We start from the raw sequence: 22,670 nt of genomic DNA, 5'->3' as shown, positions 1-22,670 counted from the left end.
GACCACATTTACCCACAACCTCTGCGGCAGCCAGCTTAGGAAGCCAAACCATAACCTTTGCAGTAGTCAACCAAGAATGCCCAAGACATGGGCAGTAACACCCAGCTTCCCTAAGTTTTTTTACCCACTTCCAACTGAGGACCAATCAGAGAAAGCTATATATGATCCTGAAATCAGCCACACAGGACACCCCACTTCCAGTTAGCTCACTTCCAGCTTCCCCATGCCAGCAGCCTCTAATAAGAGCACACCTGAAGCCTTCCCTTTTTTCATCATAAAACTTTCCCTCTCTCCTGCCTGCCTTTGAGTCTGCCAGACACTCCTGATGGTGGCTGACTTCCTTGCTATAGCAAGCTTTGAATAAATGGCCTCCCTCCGTTCTCATTTGGGTGGCCTTTGTTTCTTGCTAGACCAGGTTATTTTTTTTTCACACAACCCTTCCACTGTATATCAACACATACCATGACCTTGGTCTTTTCCATCTCTTAGTTTTCTCCTTTTCTCTCATTTATCCTTTTCCTATGGTTCTGCCCTTTTGATCTTGGTTAAAATAATTTGTTACTGTTGTTACGTTATTATTTTGTGTGTTGAATGTCATCATCTTGTTTAACTCTTAGGGAAATTTCACTAATCTACTTTTAGCCCCCTTTTAACAGGTCTGGTTAATGGGCAGTCAGAAGAATTAAGTGATCTCAGCTTCCTAAGGTGATAAGCCACGCAGCAGGGAAGGATCCAAACTCTTTGTCTGTGGTTGAATCTAAGTCTGCTATTTCGATCTACTTCTCTGATCTACCTAGAGTTCCCTGAAGGGCAGGTTCTGTTGTAATTTATCTATGTGTCCATCATAGCAACTGGAGGCTAGTAGGACTGACTTAAATGTCTGAGGGAGCAGGGAAGAGAGATGAAGAAGAGGAACAGTCACCATGAACCCAGATTAAGAAAAGAAAAATGCGTTTGGCTAAGTTCTATTAAAAGGATCTCATTTTTCCTTTTAATAGATCACTAAATACAGCGACCATAGCGTTACTCTAATATCCTCAAGACATACCTTGAAGATGAAAAAGTGTGTGTGTCTGCTTCGCACTCTTTTTGCCTTTCAGAAGAGCATACTCTTATCTGTAAATATACAGATAATTTCTTCTTTAAATTCCATAAACTGGAGACACCACCCACATTTTAAATGAACACAGGTTCAGTTTTGTCACCTGTGTGTAATTGGGTCCTGGTGCCCTGCTTCTCACTACTGTCTGCCATGGGGGCAGCTGGTTCATGAGATGTTGAATATTCTCCCAGTGATTCAGCCCAAATCTGAAGTCTCAGTGGTATGAATCCAGGACAACCATGTTCAACTGCATTTTTCACGTATAGCTTGTTCACTCTAGTCTTTGAATTGTGCAATTAGCATATGTTGTCATAGTGATGTATTTATTATAATGGAGGTGTTCTCGAGAAAGCAGATTTAATAGTTTTAAATCAGAGGCCAACATGGACCTTTAGGAACTCCATTCACAGTAAATTTTATGCCTGGTGAAAGGTTATGGAATGGGTTTCCCTGCCACATCCCCCCATCACACAAATCTCAACTGGCCTACAAAACTTCCACTGTGCATTTTTGGGAGCCAGCCACTTGATACAGACAGAAAATTACAGAGCTTATTCTATCACCTATGTGGAACACTTTCTAATGAAAAAAGAGTGGGGGAAAAGTGGGCTGGCTGTTGGGTTTCTTTCCTAAATCCTTACAACAATGAGAGTCTCCTTAACAGAGAGTCTCATGGGACTGATGGGGATTTGTCTTTTCCTGTGTTTAAGTGATAGTCCCTTGACCAAAGCCATTGCCCATCTGGTCAGCTGTCATATTTATAAGGAAGTTGGACCCCTGACCCAAGGCCTGGGTACGTGGCATCTCTCAGTTGGTATCAGGATCCCACAAAGCACATAAATAGCACCATTATACACCATTTTTCCTTAAATTGCCCTATTTTTTTGTGTGTGTGCATCCCTAGCATGCATCCCTAACAGGGAAGGAGAATGAGAGAAAAAGAGAGAGGGAGAGAGCCCTGAGGTAGTGGAAGGCCATGGTTCCTTTGTGTCTACAGAAAAGATATAAAGATTGAATCAGACTCTTAAAATATCTTTGGATGTCAGATTGAATATAAGCAGCTATTCGGTGTCTTACTCCAGCAGGAGAACAAGTCCCCTGAAGATGGGAAGCCATGCAGGTCCCTGGAAGTGTGAGCAGATTGTTAAAACGGTATCCAAGATGGGTCAGAATGATACCAGATTCTATCCCTGATATTCACCCACGGCCCAGGGCTACACTTATTCCTTTACCTTTTACATGCTTAGCAGTTTGTTCTATTCACCAAGAACCTCAGGGCATATACTGCCAGAGATCCAGCCAGTCTCCCAGGCCCTATCACCTGTCTCTCCCTCTGCCACCAGTGCAGGTGCTAAGCATCAGTGCTTGGCTGAGGAATGTAGCTGCTACTTCCCCAAGCCCTGAAGGAGAACCTCTTTAGTAACAAAGAGCAAATGTTTTGGAATCGGGCACAACCGAGTATGCATCTGGATTCTACCAAACTGCTTGGTTGGACTCATAATAAGACTTTCTCTTTCTGAGCCTTAGTTTTTCCATCTCTCGAATGGGGGCAGTAATTGTTAGCTATTACCCGGTGGAGTTAGATATAGTGTAGGTAAAATGGCTGGCAGAGTGCCAGATATGGAGATGGTCACCGTTATCAATTGATTTATTACTATGATTATTTTATGCCGAGATCGGGTATAAGGTGAATGTATTATTGGTTTTCCTGGGACTTTTAAAGGAAGTTATCTATAAGCCTTCAGGATAAGCCAGGTATGTAGAAGACAGCTTGAGAACAAGGATCCAGGTTACTTAAAAACATGTTTGGAAGTTCTATCCCATGAATGCCAGATGCAATCATAGATACTACAAAGGGCTGTAAAGAACCCATAATAAATCACACAGATCCCTCTGCAGCCCACTCTTCTCCCTACTGCTCCAGGCACAGTCATTTCTCAACCCTTTTGGGATTTCCCTGTGTGTTACCTAGACAGCTACCTGCTGCCATCAACTCCCAGCCGAGACCCCCCAGCCCAGGACTCAGGGTTTAGCATGCTCAAAAATTGGGTGCTGGGGAAAAGATGCCACATTTCTTTTCAGATTCTGATTTCTCTGTGATAAAAATAGAATTGGTAGATAAGCAGATATTTCTTTTACATGTGTATATATTTTTATTAGATTGTTAATTTCTTAACCCTTCTTAACAATAACCTATGTAAATTATTTGGCTAGGCCCAGTAGAGATCATGATTTGACTCATTACTTTGAAAAACTAACTTCTATTCTTTTTAATACAGAGGTAAATAGTATGCATGGTAGAAAGAGAGAAAGAAGAAAAAAATAGGAATGGAGGCAGAAGAAAATTCAAATGTGCTATTATTTCCACTACCCTGATAGGATCACTCTTAATATTTTGTTGTGTTTCTTTTATTTCTTCTGAGTAATGGCATTTAAAAAATAAATAAATTTGGCTCATAATCTATGTGTCTGTGTGTGTGTGTGTGTGTGTGTATTTTTTTGTTTTAAATAAGAATTTCTCATCATTAATATTACTTGGAAGAATACTTCAATGATTTCATAAGATTGTGCCATGTGAATGAACAGTGTTTTATTTAACCATTTCTCTATTGTTGGAGAATTAGGCTGTTTACAGTTGGGGCACTGTGTTTTTAAAAATAAATACTCAGGTTTATTTTATTATTTATTTTTGCCTCATATATTGTAAAGTAAGCATAGCAATAATGATGGTTGACTCTGCAACATCCTTTGATTAATCTAAGCCCATCATGCCAGCCTATGCATCTTGCCAGTGATTGATTAAGAAATAAACATGTGACCTAGTCTTGGCCAATGATAATGGAGGGCACTTCTGGAAAAGGTTTTCTTACTCCTAAAAGAGATGCACAGGCAGAGGCCGACTTTCTGCTGCTTCTTTACATTGATTCAGCTTGGACATAGCATGGCCATCTTGTGCTCAAGTGGTCTTCCAGTCTGAGATGAAGCTGACCCCGAGGGGAACAGAGGAGCAAGTGGAAAGAACCTGGGTTTGTTGCGGCATTATAGAGTTACTGGTTCCTCTGTGCCTGTTGCCTGTCTCCCTCTAGGCTATTTTGAGTTGGGTTTGAATCATACATATTACTTGAAGGTGGACACATCCCTAATCCTTCAAGAGGTGTGAGTAAACATAAAATCTTCATACTACAAGAACTTCACACAGAAGGAGAAGCAGAGATTCAGAGAGATGAAGAAAGATTTGTCCAAGGTCACACCCAATTCGAGGAACCCAAATTATTGCAGAAATTTCTTTTAAAGTCATCTCTCTGCTACTTAAAGCAAGGTGCCTTCCCTCACCCTCAGGTATAGAGACACTCTCAAAGGGCCAAACTGGTGACGTGGGATGAGCCCAGGATTGAAAATCAGAAAGTGTGAGTTCAAGTTGATTTCACTGACCCTTTGTCTAGGTGTAATTTGGATAGAGCTTCTCAACCCTTCTGGTTTTCAGGCACCTTACTGATAAATAAAGTTAATTTTCACTGATATGAAAATTATGAACTATAAATCCCTTTGTCAAAATATAAAACAATTATACAATTATCATCACCATCATTGTTTGGTTATACTAGTGATATTTATCAAGCACCTACTATGTGCTAAGGTCTATTTTAAATGTTAGCATTATGGCAGTGAACAAATGGATACCTCTGCCCTCATGGTTTTTATATTCTAATGAAGATGGCAGATCATAAACAGGTAAAATAACAAACTGTGCACTTTGGGGAAAAAAGGACCCAAGTTCTGTTCAGATTCTAATTTCTCCATGATCTAAATAACACTTTTATGTGAGCAATTAATATTTTTATCTACCTGTCCATTCATCTCTTTCATCTTTCTCTCATACATTTTATATTCTTTTTTTTTTTTTTTTTTTTTTTTTTTTTTTTTTTTTTTTGCCTGTGAATTTCTTAACCTTTCTTAATCCGTTTCTTAGGTAAATTGGTTGGACAATGTGGTAGGACTTACATTTACTATCGTTTTGATTTTTTGGGATAGACCAGTGTTTCTTAAATTGTGTTCCAAAGACCCTTGGACATTGCAGTTGTATTTTCTGGTGTGTGTGAGAGAGAGACAGGTGAGGGCAGGATGTGCATGCGTGTTTATCTCAGTGGTAATCTAGACAGAGGAATTAATCCATGGATCGGCTGGGTGACCACCTTAAAAATAAACATCACTATGTCAAAATGCCTGTGTTTGCATTTTGCATTGGTGGTTATTTTGGCATAACTCTATGGCTTTCTGTCAGTCTTCTGAAACCTCATTCAGCCTGCGTAGGGGTCCTTATCAACCTTATTTTACAAATGAGGAGACTCGGAGCTTCAGTGATTTGCCTTGGCACATCCCTCTGGTTGCAGGCCTGAGAATTGAACTCAGATCTCATTCCCTTCACAAACCATCCTCTGCTTTTCCTTTCCCTACTTCTCAGGGTGGCGGGAAATGGGCACTAAATTTGATTTGATTACTTAGGATAAAACAGCTTATAAAATGCTACAGAGCAGGGCCTTTCCTTTCTGAGAACTTGATATAATAAAGTTGGCTTGATCTTCTCAGCCTGTATCTTGAGGGAACAAGTAAATTAAACAAGTAATTATATCCATAATGTTTTTAGAAGTTAGATGATTTAAATATATGAATCTCATCTGAGTGTGCAGCCTTTTGTCTGTAGTGTTTCCTGCCAAAAGATCTCTTGACAGGAAATAAACATTAAAATAATCTTTAATCCCTTGTCTGGTCTATTACCATTAACAATTGATGCACTTTAATTTTGTGGGATTTTAACTACAAAATGGAACAGCTAAGTAGTGATAATTGGGTTTGGAATTATACGGTCATTTATATCAACAGAGATGCAAGAGGCTGGGAGGGAGAGTGATTAATTATTTACTATTTCCTGGCTGTGGTTCTTATTATAGAATTTTCTGATATGTTCTGCTGTGAATAATTATCACCAAATAAAAGTAAACAAATCTGTGATCTGAGGCCTTATTTAGAAGTTAGACTATATTTAGGTGATATGGGCTTGATTTTCACAGATCCCATGGGCTGTATGTGTTCCTTCTCTCAGGGTCCTGCCAGCTCTGTATGTGGATATGGTTATCTCTGTGCATCTTAAGCTCCAAAATGTGCAGTCCTGAGGAAATGCCTTGGTTTGCCAAGGGGGAAAAAAAAAAAAAATGAGTCAGATCTCAGCCCAGTATCAAAGGCATGGTTGGGAGGGATCATGTTTTTTTCTTCCTTCTCTCTGATTTGCTTCATCAAAGAGTGGGATGGGAGAGGAACATTATGTGGACATGAGAATAAATGTTATACTCAGCTTTTTCTCTTAACACAAGCAAGTGTGTGTGACATGCAGGATCACCTTTCTGTACCTCGGTCTCTTCATCGTTTAACAGCACATCAACACTACTTGACCAGGCCTTTGTGGGTGTACAGTCACCACTCCAAAATGTATTTCCTTTTTCTGTCCCCTCTTTGTGACACATCCACAAAGCACATTCCATGTATCTTCCTGGCTCCTCCTACAAGTGACTCCTTCCAAAGACAAGAGCCAAGATCATCACATAGATTGCTCTGACTCCTGAAGATTGATGGATAATTGATATGATATGTTTCGTGGGAAGTAGGAGGACACTTAGGGAGAGGATATGGATACAAGCCATTCCCAGAGTCACTTGGGAAGCAGGACTCAGCGGCCAGGTGACCAGTTTTTCAGTTTATACCAGAGTTTCTCAGCTTCCAACTATTGACCTTTGGGTTGGATGAATCTTGTTGCGGGGAGGATCTCTTGTGCATTGTAGGATATTTAGCAGCACCCCATGCTCTACCCACCAGATGCCAGTAGCACTCACCGCCCCGCCCCCCCACCCCCCGCCGAGTCCTGAAAAAACAAAAATGTCTACAGACATTGCCAAATATCCTTGATGGGGGGTGGGGGTTGGGGATTGCAGCAAAAGCACCCCTGGTTGAGAATCCCTGCTTTCTACCCTTTTCGGCATTTTGGATGTTTTAAGGAGGTATTTTTAATAGCAAAATAAGAAAACCAGAATGTATGCATAAAACCAAACAATAATATGAATGACTACTTAAGTAATGTTCATTATGTGCCAGGCCCTACTCTAAACATTTGATATATATCCACTAATTTAATCCTCACAAGAATTCCATAAGAAAGTGAATTAATTTCCTAGGACTGCCGTAACAATGTACCACAAATGGGGTGGCTTAAAGTAATACAAAAGTGTTCTTTCACAGCTTTGGGAGGCCAGATATCTAAAATTGAGGTGTGGGGAGGATTTGTTCTTTTGGGGGCTCTAAGTGAAAATCTGTTCCGTGCCTTTTTACTAGCTTCTTCTAGTAGTTGCCAGAAGTCCTTGGTGGTCCATGGCTTCTGGTAGCATAGCTCCCTATTTCCGTCTTCACATTGCTAACTTTGCTCAGAGTCTGTGAGTCTTCTCCTGTTCTTATCTGGGCACCAGTCGTTGGGCTTACGGCCCACCTGAATTCCGTATGACCTCATTTTAACTTAAGTAATCATACCAGCAAAGGCCCTACTTCCAAACGATGTCACGTTCTGCGATTCCAGGTGGTCATGAATTTTATGGAAACACTGTTTAACCCACTATAGGCGGGTATTGCTCATATTTCTATTTTACAGATAAGGAAATAGGGAAATGAAACTACCCCGTCACCATCACCTGGGAACTTGCTACGCATGCCCATTCTTAGGCAACTCCAAACTCTCCCCTAATCAGAAACTCGGGAGGTGGGACCCAGCTGTCATGTTTTAATGAGCACTCCATGGGGATTCTGATGCACCCTAAAGTTTGAGAAGTCCTGACAGAAAGTGCAATGTAAGAAAAATACCTTTTAACACATCGTTTAAATCAATTATCAAATGTTTGCTGCATGGACTTGGTTTACAAAGCACGGGACTAATCTCTAACTCCAGAAGGCAAGGTCAAGAGAGTTTTCTTTATTTTTCCACGGGGTCTTTTCCTCCTAGTTCACCAGCCCAAAAGTATTTGAAAAATCACAGTGCTGGGAGCTTTGCCTATATGAAGATGGGAAGTGTCATGTCAAAGGTAAACTGGGAAAAGTGTTTTCATTTTTGTAAGCCACTCTTCTCTTCTTAGACATTTATTTCAGAAGGCAAACCACTGGGCCTCCAGTTCCTTTCCTTAGCTGCCTTCTTATCCCAAGGGCCTTCCTTGCCAGGAATGTAGCATGCTGTTAGTGCCTGTAATAAAGTCAAGTCATCTTAGGCTCATCGGTACACTGTTAATTGATCTTCATTTCCGATTATTTCACCTCAAAGCAAACACATCACTCACCGTGGTGACACGGAGTTGTTTATCTTCTCTATGCAAGCGTTTGCTCTTTTAAACAAGCTTTCATTATCCTCCGTTTCAGAAGGCCTTTCCCCTTCTGTTTACTGTAGTAAACTCTGCTTATAAAAAAAAAAAAAAAAAAAAAAAAGAATTGCAAGTTGTATAAATGAATGCCATCAGCAGGAAGGAAGTTACTGCCTTACAGATTAAGCAGTAGAGTGCCTTGGCCACTGGGAGCCCAGCCTTATCATGCACTTCTGCAAATGAAAGGCCCCACATCTGTGGTAGAAACCCATTGAATTTATTTGAAGAGTTTTGGTGTGGGCTTAGGAGAAACAGAAGGAAATTTGAGACATTGATATTCCTTCTGGAGGCGGAAGAGGCTGCTCAACATGTAAGGAAGCTCCCACTTCACTTTTCACTTTCCAATGGAAGAAAACCAGGGATAGAGACTCAAAGATTCCTGCCTTTATCAGATAAATCACACAATGAGCCAGGGCTTGCTCTTCCTGGAAAAGTTCGTTTTTTGTTTGTTTGTTTGTTTTGGTGGTGGTTTTTGCTGTTTACCACTCCATTTGGGAGAAATAAAAAGTAATAGAATAGAAACTCATGTTAAAAGTTTCACATCTTTGGATGAGATGTAACAGTGAAAGTTTTCCTTCCGTCCCTCATTCCTAACCCTCTCTCCAAAAGAAACCGCCATTAGGTGTTTGTTGTGCATTCTTTCAGAAACATCATATGCATTTACCATCAGATACAGACATGGAGAGCCTTTTTTAAAAATGCATGCAACTGAGACCATTGAACACATTTTGTTCATTATTTGCTATTTTACTGAATAAAGTTTTATATTCCATTATTTGGTATCAGCACATGTAGCTGGACCTCCTAATGTGCCATGACAGCGTAATATTCCATCATATGGATATTCCGTAATTTGTTTATTCAGTCTTCTGTTGGCAAACATTTAGGTTGAGTTCATAACTTGCTTTTACACATAATTCAGTAATGGATGCTCCTGCATATATATTTTGTCTATGTGAGCAAAGATATCAAAAGGGTGGTTTTCTAGTAGCAGAAGTACTGTCACAAAGGGTATGTGCATGTCCAAAATAATTAGTTTTATAGGAATTGCCAAATTATCCACTAAAACAGTTGCAACAGTTTCTTCTCCACCATTCTCACATGAGAATGCCTGTGTCACTCCAGAAATTATCTCTAGCAACAGAAGAAAAGAAGACTCAGATGCCATTTACGAGTCCAGCAAGTCAGCAAACAGCACCCCATTTTTAAAAATTTTATGTTGCTACCATATTATCAGGTTCTTATGGAGCGACCACTTCATAACACCATGAACCCAATCCTCAAGCTTGACAATATTTTCCTCTTTCAATACATCACATTGATTTTCTGTATGACTTTATCTGTTTAATACAAAGTGGGATTGAACAGTTATTTGTCTGGATTTGACCATTCCTTATCAAACATTTATGATTTAGCTTTTGCCACGGCATCTTCTTGTAAGGTGTTTCTTATTTTTATCTTTTTCCGTAAAGGTAGGATTGTGTTGACAGCCCTGTAATAAATCTCTCTTGAAAGAGACATGATGCAGAAGGATGGGGGCTCTGTGCATGGGCTGTTTGAGGAAAAGCTTCAAGAAGGGGCAACGTGAATTATATCTGGACCAAAGTCATCTTTTAACAATAGTAATTGACCCCATGACTTGGGAGCTTGTAATGTATTAGGATTGGGTGCTTCATAGGGAAGCACAGAAGGGTGCTGCTCTGACGACGAATTGTCCAGTAAATAAGTGATGATGTACAGCCAAGGCCAATTCTTAGAACCACCTCTTGTCATTACATAGAATAATGCCATTGTCATGGTCAGAGCAAGGTCACCAGCCTTCACTGAGTCTTGTTTGGAATTCAATATGAATATAAGAGATTAGAAAATAACAGAACATGATATGACTTTATTTTTCTCTCATTTGTTCTGTTTCTTTCTTGAGAACATTTTCTAGCTTTATGTAGAAAAAAGAGAATTAGAAAATTTCACTCATTTCTAGAAAACGTCATTGAGCACCTCCTAAGTGCATCATGCCCTGGGAAACATTTCCAAGAACACAGGGTGAATAAAGTAATGTGGCGAAATGGAAGAAACAACCAGACCATTGTGAGCTTGCATCCAGACTCTTTTTGGAGTTGAGTGACTCAGAACAAGTTTGTTGTTGTTGTTGTTTGTTTGTTTGTTTGTTTGTTTTATTCTGGCTTAAAACAACAAATTTTTGTCACGTCACCATTTTTGAGAATGACGAATTTGGGCATGGTTCAGCCTCTCAGGCTACAACCAAGGGCTGCAGTCTTTGACTAGGACTGGAGTGGGTCATGCTCATTGCTCTTGTCAGAATTCTTCTTTATTTTTATTTTTTTTCTTAGCCGTTGCGAGACTGAGGGCCCGGGTTCCTTGCTGGCTGTTGTTGTTACCATATGGGCCTCTTCTACAGAAAACTCAAACATGGCAGCTGGCTTCCTTCTGTGAAAGCCAGCAAGAGAGCAAGAGATGATGAGCAGGACAGAAGCCTTAATCTTGGAAATGAAAATGTATTGTTTATTTTTTTTTTATTGAGATGCATTTTAATAGTATAATCTTATCCCTTTTAAAGCATACAATTTAGTGGGCTTTTTTTTTTTTTTAGTGTATTTACAAAGTTGTACAACCATCACCACTATCTAATTAGAGAATATTTTCATCACCCTAAAAAGAAACCCCATAACCATTGATAGGTATTGCTCATTCTCTACCCTGGGCCTCTGGCAACCAGGAATCTGCTTTGTTTCCATGGATTTGCCTATTCTGGACAATTCATATAAATGAACTCATATGATGTGTAGCCTTTAGTGATTCATTTATTTTACTTAGCTTACCAGTTTTAAGGTTCATCCATGTTATAGCATTTATCATTTGGCTATTATAACAATGCTTCCGTGAACACTTATGAACAAGTTTTTGTGTGAATATATATCTTCATTTTCTTCAGTAGAATTCCTGGGTCATATGGTAACTCTCAGTTTAACATTTTGAGGAACCGCCAGATGGCTTTCCAAAGTGGCTGTATCATTTTACATCCCACCAGCAGTGTATGAGGGTTCCAGTTCCTCCACATTCTTGCCAACACTTGTTGTTGTCTGTCTTTTTTTATTGTAGCTTCTGGTAGGTATAAAGAGGTACAGATATTTTCCTGATCTTCATTTGACTCATCTGGGAGTGCTGGACAGTTCTGTTAGGAGTAATAAAATGGCAGGTCACCATTTTGCACAGCAACAGATCCAAACTAACTGCTCAGCACTCTTCTTGATTGAGATATAGGCCCCAGGTTTGCTTAGAAACGTTGACTTTTACTGTATTTTGCAGCAGGCATTCCAAACTTATATGCTTTTATATTGCAGAAAAATTGATGGTAGCTTTTGTTGGGAATGACCCTGATTCCTTTGACCTTGCCGCAGACCTGGCCCAGTTGCATAACCTTGAAGCTCTTAAAAAGAACATACTATGTTTTCCCACACTCAGAACTTCTGCTGCCTGTGTGGGTGGACCTCCTCATTTCTATTCCATAACCATTTATTGAGCCCACTGGAGGCTTCATCATACTCTTGTCGCAGCTACAGTGATGACAACCTCATAAGTACCCCCCAAAACCTACTGTTTCCAAGGAAATTCCCTTTGTGACCCCACGCGTGTGTTTACAAAATAGTTTAAGTACACTGACTCACTTGATATACTTATAATACCTTCCTGATATTTGCTTACCATTTTCCCTATTTACCTAACTCCCCATTTCTGCCCCTATCCTTAGAGTTAAGCTCCATAAAAGCAAGATTGTCATTTCCTTTGTTTGATTTATGGTTGCAACCTCAGCCCCTTTAACAGTTTCTGGTACATAGTAGGCACTTTCCAAATATAGGGAGGGAGAGAGAGGAAGGACTACCAGTCTATGAATCGCATTGTATAGCTTAGGAAAGTGAATCTCAGATTGTGTGAGCAACTCAGCAACCTCTTTCGCCTAACACCTTCCTGTGTTCATTTGTTTAGCAAATATTATTGAGCATTTAGAGGCAGTATGGAGGCTTATTAGCACTTTGGGGTCACATTGCCTAAGTTTTAATTCTGGCTTCCTATATATTAACTGTGCATCCTTGGGTGAGTTACTAACTTATTGACACCTCAATTTTCACATCTTTAAAATGAATATAATAGTGATTTCCTCATAGAATAGTTATTTGTCTGGATTTGACCAATAAACAACACATTTAAGGATCTTACAGAATGAAGAATATTTAAATATTTATTGTTACTATAATAGTGACACTTCATATTTTTTTGTTATTAGTGTTTTGTTTTTGCTGTTCTTTGTGTGTCAGGCATTGTTCCGGATACTAAGGTAAATCAGACAAATCTCATTCCTCAAGGAGCTTGCATTTAAGTGGTAGAGAAAACTAAAAAGAAACAAATAAATAAGATTGTTTCAAATGAAAATAAAGAGAAGGAAATAGGTATTGATTGTCTTTGGTCAGAGATGGCTTTTAAGGAAGTGACATTTGAACTAGATCTTAGAATGATGACAGCCATGCGAAGATCTCAATAAAAAGAATTCCAGTCAGAGTCGTGGCAAGTGCAAAGGTCCTGGGGTGGAAATATGCCTGACCTGTTCAAGGGATATTGGAGCCAGGGGGACTGATAGGCACGGAGGTAGGAGAGGGAGGTAAATGCTGGATTATGAAGCCACTGTGAGGAGTCTGGATTTTATTCTAATTGTGATGGGAGCCATTGAAAGTTTGTAAGCAAGAAGGTAACGTGGTTTGATTCATGCTTTTAAAAAGATGTGGTTTCAATCTGTAAGACGTAAGAGTCGAAGCTGAAGGACCAGTTAGGAGGTAGTCTGGGGTTCTAAAAGAGTAGGAATGGTCTCTTATACCAGGTGACAATAATGGAGTGGAAGAAACAGGTTGGATTCAGGATACATAATCTCACTAAGCATACTTGAATATTTGTTGGTTGGCCTGTCTCTCTCCCACTGGACCACAAACCCTAACTCTTCACATCCACATCCTGCCATCCTGTGGGCTGGCCACCCAGTAGGCATGTTTGCTGCATGAATGTTGTAGATAGACCACCCATGTCGGAAGTGGCAGGTTGGAAATAAAGCAACCAGGGCTCCTAGCTATGGAACCTCTGAGCTTCTGTCTCTGCCAGGCTGGCTCATTCACAGCCTGTCCCCTAGAATAATGTCTTTAGTCCTGTCCCCTTTCACTAGCAGGGATTATAAGCTTGTAAATAATGTTTCCCTTTTAAAATGTGAGCAGGAAGAAGAGCCAGCAGTGTCAAAACTCCGTGTGCAAATTTTTATTTTATTTTTCCTTTCACAAATGGACCCAGTTTATCAATATTTGTGCATCTGGGAAGAACAAGCATGTCGGTCGGCCAGCGGAGAAGAAACTCGGCATGGCAATCCATAATGTTCCTCTCCTTGAATTAGGCTTGTTGAGGCTCTGTTATGAAAGGGGGATTTTTCTTAATTATTAACAGTTAAAAATGGGAAAATGGATTTCAAGGGAAAAAAAGGTTGCAGGCAACAAGAGTCCAATTCTAAATGTGTGTGTATGCGTAAAACGGATTTCACCGAACATGAATAGGCACTTACAATGTGACTAGAATTGGCTCTGTCATGTGTCAGCCTAATAGCCTAAACCCTGGTTCAATACAATGAACTTGGGAAGGTTTGCTTAATGAAAGAACTGACGTTTTCTGTGCAGTGGCTGCATTCATCAGCCTGCATCCTGTTCATTACACTACAAAGGGCTGCCAATGGGAATTGGTAGGGTCATCTATTAGGTAAACCTGATGGGGACAAAAGATAACAGAGGCCAGGGCCTTTTGGAATTTCCTGAAGTTGTCTTTCTTGGTTACTGCTGGAGCGAGCCCTGGTTAGGGCAATGTGTTCCTATGTTAACACAGAGGCTTCTGGAGTCATAGGCTGAATTCTGGCTGTGCTCCATCCTGATAGACACATCCTGTGGGGCCCTGAAGAAGCGTTTTCACTTATCCTCAATACCTGCTACCCATATTGGAGTCCATAGCGGTGCTCACAATTCCTGGGCTTTTCTCTCCGCCTAGGCATATGGTACGCCTGTACTTCTCTGCCACACGACTTGCTTTGGCCAGTCTGGGTGGAAGTGATGTATGTCTCTTTGAGGCAGAAACTTTAAGAGCTGCACTGTACTCTCTGTCATGCTGACTGGCAATATTCCAGATACCAGATGCCCCGTCATGGTAGGTCTCGGAGGAGAGACAAGTCAAGAGCCCCCACTGACTTAAGATGGACACGGAGAAATAAATAGTGCTTCTTTGTGGCTTTAAGACACTGAGATTTGGGGAATTGCTTGTCAGAATCATCACCTGGCCTAACCTGACTGCATCTACTCAGCATTAGGCCTATGGAGACGCTGGTTCAACAATCAGGGCAACTAAATCTCAGAGTAATGGGTCACTCCATAACATACTTCCTGTCTATTTTGCAAGGTTGGAATATTGTAATTTGCCTTTAAAAAAGATCATTTTTAAGATCTGTGTGTCAGTGAATTTCAATTAGCCTCCAGAGCCATTTGATGGGGTGCCCATTTGAGAACTTAAGCAGTTTCCTTTAGCAGCAAGTGGGGCCTCGAGTCAAATGGAAAATGCAGAAGAAACGAGATCTGCTGATTGGCAAGGTCATCTTGGAAGGGCTGTTGTGGAGTAAAGAGCAGGTCCATTAATTCAGGGGGAATTTACATCAGTCCTATCTTCCTTTTACCTAATGGGACTGTTTGGTTGTGTTCTTTCCTGGTGAGATTAGTGATTGAAAGGAGGAGATTTAGAAAGGAGAGATAAAGTTTGCATTTAATTCTCCTGACATGCAGCCTCCTAAGAAGGCTTCCTAAGGAGGCACCATAGTAAATTCATACTAAAGCCAGAGGACAGGTTTTCAGAAGACAGTATTGATGTCCAGGTGGTGACATTTCCATAATAAAGAGGCTTTAAAGAGTTTTAGGGAGGTTTGGTTGCCTTTATAGTATCTCTAACCCCAAAAGCCAACTTCTGGCTGAATTAAAAGTCCTTTACCTGGGGATTTTGAATGTAGAATCTTTGCGTATTTGTTTGTGTATCTGTTTGCATATAGAATGTTGCATATTATTCATGTCTAAAATAAACAGCGTTCTCTCTCTTCCTCCTCCTCAGCAGTCCTCACCATCTTCCATTCAAAAAGCGGGAATTGTGCTGTAGGGACTCTGTCTTTCACAAACACAAAACACACTATCTTTGTGAGGTGTTACATGAGAGTTTGTATTAAAGTAGCTAGGACAGTGCCCAGCAAACAATCTATAAATGCTACCTATGAAAATGGGGAAAAGCCATGGTTCATGGTTGTCCAACAGATCAGGGTTTGAATTCTGCCTCTTCCATTTACTAACTGTGCATACTTGACCCTATTGTGTAACCTTTCCCAGACTCAGTTTCCATAAAATAGGGACAAAAGTAGCATCGTATCCCCTTCCTTGGCAAGTGACTGAGAGAATTAGGTGACCTAATGCCTGCTGTGCTTTTAGCTCAGCCTCTGCCACTCAGGGGAATTTCAATAAATGTTCTTTCCTGTTAGTAACTGTATGTTGATGGGGGCAGTGATGAGGGCATGGCCTTTGCCATGACATCCCCCAGTAGCCAGTGGAAATTGAACCAGTTAGTACCCTCTCAGCTGCCAGTCCCAGAAAAATCTTGGCTCAGTGGATCTGAAACAAGGCAGAATGTGTAACCTCACCACACCAGGAGTCCTGACTAGGGCAGCTCCCTGTGGGGTAGGGGTTTGGGGCTCGGGCTCCAGCGTGGCTTGCCCTCTCTATGTGATAGACTCTTTCACAGTGGGTCCGTCTGGGGCTGTTTGTGATGAATTCCAAAGTGGAGAAGTACGTGAGGAACTTGACTTTAAGTCAGACAAAACTTGACTTTAATCTTAGATGTCAAACTTTGAAAGCTCTGTGACTATGAGTAAATCAGTTCACCTCTCTGTCTCCGTTTCTTCATCTAAAAAATGGGCATAGTGGTATTTCCAATCTCATAGCATGGTGTCTTAGTTAAGGAGGTTTATGTTCAGTGCATAGCACCATACCCAGCACAGGAAGCTCTCAGCAAATATTCTTCAGGCCTCCTAGAATTTAGACACGATTTATTCACTCATCTGGTGGCTGCTGGGGCAGGCGCTCAAACTCCTACTCAAACTCAAACTCCTATGGTAGTCTCATCACCACAGCGCTTTTCAAGCTCCACAACTCTGTAGCCTCTGCCATGGAAAATAATACAAAAGGGTTTGCTCTCATATTTAATTAAAAATAGGTTCACAAATATCATAGCTTTAAAACCTACCTCAATGCTGAACACAATTATTATCTATCACGAAAATAATTCAGTTTATTCCACTCTTAGGAAGACCCTTGCATCTAAATTTTCTCATTCTTTTTAATGAGAGAGAAAAACACTGCTTTTTATGTTTGCCAGCAGCTTCCCTGAGAATCCGTGGGTAAACTTGTCTACAAATCTTTGGCATTTAAATTTTAGGTGTCTGCTCCTAAGAGTAGACCATCTTTCTTAGAAGCAGAGCTATATGTCTCTTTCAACATCATTTTTGAACTTGGACAGGTCGACATTGTTATTTAATGAATCACCTCAGTATAAATGCACTTTCCTGGGTCCTAGTTTTTGTAGAAAATTAAAAGTTATCATGATGAAAATAACAGGATACTAATCAGAATTTCCATTGCTGTGCTCTATTGTTCTAAAGAACTCATTAATCAATCTCCCAGTTACTCTGTGTCTTTCTCTCGCATCAGATTGAGCTTGGATTGCCTATTTTATCAGGTGTCAGTAATTTGGCTCCTCTCTACTCTTTCAAGCATGTTCCTCTTTGGTTTCTAGGATGTACACTCTTACCCTGTCACATTGGACTCTGCTCTGCCCTCAGCCAAAGCTCTTCCTAAATATACTAGCCATCAAAACCAGCACTGAATCTTTATATCCCTAGACACAGGTTTCCCCCAGTGTTAATTTTGACTCTCTTTTGGCTATCCTGAAGGGACTTCAAGGGCAAGGACCATGAGATAAAATGTCATTAGATAAACAAGAATATCAAGGTTCCATCCATTCATTTGTTCATCCATTCATCATTCAGCTGTCATTCACTATATTCTTACCCTGAGATAAACCCTGGGGGCTTAAGATCTTACAGTTTAGTTAAGACAAGGTATATGGACAAACAATTAGAACATTCAGGGTACGGGCCATGACAAAGGTACCAGGAGAGGCAGGAGAGAGAGCGGTTTTCTTTGCCAAGTATGGGTGAAGGTATAGGGGTTCAAGGTGGAGGTGGTTTGGAGAAGGAAGCTTTACCACTGAGAAGGCCAAACATAAGGTAGATCTTGGAATCTAAATGAGTGTTTGTAGATGAATCACTCTGGGAAGCTGTGCAGTGGGAGAGTAAAAGAAAGAAGGTCATTCTTAGCAGAGGGAAGAGCAGGTGAGGCAGCCCAGACATGAGGGTTTTCAGAACATGCCTGAGTCTCCCTGATGAGACAGACACAAGATGATTGCTTGGTAAACTCCCTAATGGGTTATCTCTGTCAGGGCATGGTGCAGGAAATGGGAATTTCTCTATGCGTTTTGTACAGGAAAGGATTTAATAAGGCCAATTTGGTGCTTTCAAAATTATTGGACAAGCCGAAGGAATGGCTTTGAGGTTGGCTTTCTCCAGGAATGGCTCTGGGTAATAGAGAAGTGACTTTCTCTACTACTGATGCCACCACTGGAGATAAGCCAGATGAATAAGCCAAAGCCATCTCTACTACTGTGGCTCCATCTCTACCATTGGAGCAATAGAACAGAAAATTTCATTTGCATATGCCCTTAGTTAACAGAAGGAAAATCCCCAAAGAAGCAAGAATATGGCCCTTCCCTCACATCCACTGTCCATGCCTCAAATGACAGTACCTAGCAATTGGTCCAGACGTAGCTGCAAGGAACTCCTGAGAAGGTAGTTTTTAGTTTTCTGACTTTTACAACTAGAATATTGGAATCCAGGGACAATGTTACCCCCAGGAGACATTTTACAATATTCAAGACATTTTTGATTGTCACAGTAAGGGATGGAGATGCTACTAGCATCTAGTGGGTTAAGGCCAGGGATTCTGTTCAACATCCTACAATGCACGGGACTACCCCTACCTACCACAGAGAATACTCCAACCCTAAAGGTCAAAGTGCCACGTTTGAGAACTCTGACCTAGGAAGAAAGTGAAAAGGAACCAAATGAGTCAGTGTAAAATATCCAACACAAATATGTAATTTGTTTCCATCCCAAAAGTATTAGAATTTCTGCCAGTTTGAGGTAAACACTAGATATTATTTACTGGACAATTGATTTTAGTTCCTTCTATAATGTTTCTCCTTGAAATATGCATCCAAACATCCTGCATAAGTGTAATGGTACCCATTTTTAATTATTTCAGTGGCTCAGAAGACTACTTTATTCAAAATAATCTCTAGTAAGATTTTGGAGAAGGAAGTTTTCTTTCCATGTTACATTTCTTCCTTGAATACACGTCTCTTTTTCAACAACAGAATTTTATTATTAGAACAAATTCTCTGGAAATGATTGCTTTTTCTCCCTTCTTCCTTACCCACCAGTAATTTAGAGCTGTTATTTGGCTTAATTTTCGTTTCCCTCCAGAGGAAGGAAGAGGGGATGAATGGTGAACAAGAATTAAAATTTCCTGCTCCTGGTTGCCTCCGTAAACCGCATCTTTGATGTCAAGGTTTCTCTGCGTCAGCGGAACATAGTTGAGCTCTTGTACACCCCTAATTCCTTCGTTCTCTTCCACTAGCAGGTCCAAGTCCAACCACAGCCAGGCCCATTGGGGTTTAGATAGGCTGGGCAGCTTGTGATCAGTTGCTAGCCACTCTTCTTCCCAGGGCCATATTCTTGGAGTGTGTGTGTGTGTGTGTGTGTGTGTGTGTGTGTGTGCGTGTGTGTGTGTGTGTGTGTGTATCTACATCTTCTGACCTTTCCAACCTCCCCAGTGATACTCATTTATCCTGAAAACATACAGAACAACCATGGTGGTCATCATGATGCAACACGCTTTTCTAGTACCCTGCCTTATGAAAACTATTAGATCTGACCTCTGAGAAACGAATGGAATAATCAGAGACCAGTGCCTGGAACGCGTGTCACCCTCTCAATGCAGATTGTGGAATAATGGTTAGGTGCAATGCTTCAGAGTTCAACAGACCAAGATTTGGATTCCAAATGGATGCCCTATTAAATAGTGTGTCGACCCCCTACTCCAATTTATGGTTATGCGGGACCTCAGAGTGCAACTTTATTTGCAAATAAGGTCTTTACAGATGTAACTAAGATCAGTATCAAAATGAGATCATGCTGGATTAGGGTAGGCCCTAAATCCAATGAGAGTGTCATTATAAGAGACAGAATTGACACACATGAGAAGGTGATGTGAAGATGCAGGCAGAGATTGGAGTGATGTGACTACCAGTCAAGGATTGCCAGCAACCAGCAGAAGCTGGGAGAGAGGCATAGGACTGTTTCTTCCTCAGAGCCCGCAAAAGGCACCAACCCTGTCAACAACATCTTTATCACAGACATCTGGCCTCCTGAACTCAGAGAGGATAAATTTCTGTTGGTTTACACCACCTAATTTGGGACCTTAGGAAACTAATATAGATGCTTTCAGTAGTTTAGCTTATTTAATGCAACTCTATAAAGTGGACATCAGTATTGTTCTCACACATCTGCCTCTTCTAAATCGTGTAGTAATCTGGTTAATTGCTGTCGCTCTGAGACCCCTGGTCTCCTCATCTGTAAATGGAGATGTCCCTACCTCATTTAGAGGTGGTTTTACGACTTAAATGAAACAACTGTGTATAAAGCACTTGGCACAAAGCCTGGTTCACAGTAAGTGACCGATAAATAACTGCCCTTATTATTGTTGCTATTATTTAGAATGGAAATTTATTTAAGAATGCACAGTCAATATTCAATTACCCTCACTGATAAAAAGGAATAAAGGTATGGCTTGCAAAATAGGAAGTACATGGAAAATTGCTTTACATTTTAAAAACTGGTGAGATAAACACACATAGGCACTAAGCTTTTGGGTGTCTTAGCTTTATTCCTTCTCAGCCCTCTCCCCCCTCCCCCCTGCAGGGATTGACCTTCATTGGGGGCACTGGAAGAAATATGATCCTTGACAGTTTACAAGGAAATAAGTCGATTTTGGATAGTTAAGAGTTAAGTATCACTTTGAACTGCAAGATCCTAATTTAAAACCATTTTGTCATCCTATTTCAACCCCCGCCCCTCCCCCCTTTAGTAAGTTTAGAAATACTAGCAGGGCAGCAAATATGTTTGAGTGATTTTATTCAAATGTCAGATTTAATTAAATCCATAACCAGAAGACAAGCCAAAAAGAATTTTTCAGGGAGCTTTGGAATTTCTTTTTCTTTCTTCCCCTGCCCGGCCACGTTCAAGGTGATAACCACAGACTAAAACCTTCCCTAACACATGCAAATGCGAGTGGGGCATTTGTCATAAAAATACAACTTGGGAGGCTAAAGTGCCTGTTAACATTGCATTCTATAGCCAGATGCGGTGATCAGAATATTCACATATTGAAGAGACCACAAAATACTTTGGTGATTCTGACTGCGACTGGAATGTGTGTGTGCACTCCTTATGTTCAGGTTTCTGTGATTACTCAGGTGTGCACTGGTATTCTGATGGGTAGCCTGGTTATTAGGACCATGGAAAGCAGTGTAGCATAGCGAGAGAAACCATTGTGTCTCCAGACTATACCTAAATTGCCTGTAATCGGTTCATTCTACCTTACATAACCAGATTTTATCACTCGCAAACAGAACTGCTGTAAAGGTACTTAAAATAAAATGATCAGGTGGAATTTTAAAAAAAAAAGAATAACCGAAAAGATCCCCAGAAGACCATCATTGGCCCGGAGCCCCCCATTTCGGGGTCCAGCATTTGTACCGATTATGGCCTGACAGCTCTTGAGTTTCCAATGATAACAGCCATCTGACTTGATCGGAGTTCAATGGATTTTCACTAAAATAGAATCATCGCCTTGGTGATGGATAGAAAAAGTAAAGCAATACATCCTGATAAATGCTCTGCCTGCCTCCTCCCTCTCCCCAGCGGTGACCTTGTGCAATCCATAAGAGAGCAAGGCGCAGCCCTGGTCACCGCTGCAGCACGGCAGGACATGGAAATTTAAGTAGCTTTGAAACCCGTCAATGGGGTGAAGGGGGAATGGCCTGAGAAGGCAATGGATCATGCTTAGAGGGCTCTGAGGGAAATAGGGAACGCTGAAGGTCAACGTGCATGCGTGTCCTGAAGGAGCAGCTCAAACCCTCATTCGCATTCACGGGAGGCTCTGGCCCTGTGCGGTGGTGGGATCAGTCGACGGGTACAATAAAACAGGAATTTTCAGAGCATATAATTTTTTCTCAGAAGCTAAAGGCACCAGAGGATGGTGTGGAATAAGCGCTAACGTGGAGCAAGAGGGTGCCTCGACCCAGTCTCCTCCTCTGAACAGCAAGGAGCAGGCTGCACGAGGCATCACTTAGCCGCTGTAACACTACATTTGTTTTCTAAGTGCTCCATCCCACTTAGCTCGGCCAACTGTGAATATTTGGAACACCATCGATCGTCCATAAAGACACCAACACCATAACATAAGAAGAAACCCAGCTAAAACGGAGCGTCCAGGAAGCTCCCGGACCCGTCGCATCCCCAAGCCTCGTGTGCTTGATTGGGAAAAGAAGCTTCTGGGTGGTTGAAGTGGGAAGAAGTTCGATGTTGGCAGGCACCCATTAGTGTTGGTTACAACTTGCTCAGAGAAAATATTAAAATAAAAATTAGATCATAAATTTGGAGCCACAGTTACCAAGCCTAAAGTGCAAATTGCCAAACAAGTCAAGAGACTCATTAGCATTTTATGTAAATCAGTTATTACTGTTCTCCACTTCCTTAATTATCCATGTTATTTCAATACAACCCTTTCTTTGATGTCCCAATTCTATATTTAAATAGT

At 40.9% G+C, this 22,670-nt stretch overlaps 1 protein-coding gene across 5 annotated transcripts in view; it reads left to right on the top strand.

Annotated features, from left to right (window-relative positions):
* Positions 1-22,670, top strand: part of WWOX (WW domain containing oxidoreductase) — a 791,253-nt gene that overhangs the window by 460,222 nt on the left and 308,361 nt on the right. The window lies entirely within an intron of this gene.

The sequence above is a fragment of the Pteropus vampyrus genome, unplaced genomic scaffold (assembly GCF_000151845.1).
Source record: "Pteropus vampyrus isolate Shadow unplaced genomic scaffold, Pvam_2.0 Scaffold29, whole genome shotgun sequence".
Lineage (NCBI taxonomy): Eukaryota > Metazoa > Chordata > Mammalia > Chiroptera > Pteropodidae > Pteropus > Pteropus vampyrus.
This window is presented reverse-complemented; position numbering and strand designations above follow the sequence as displayed.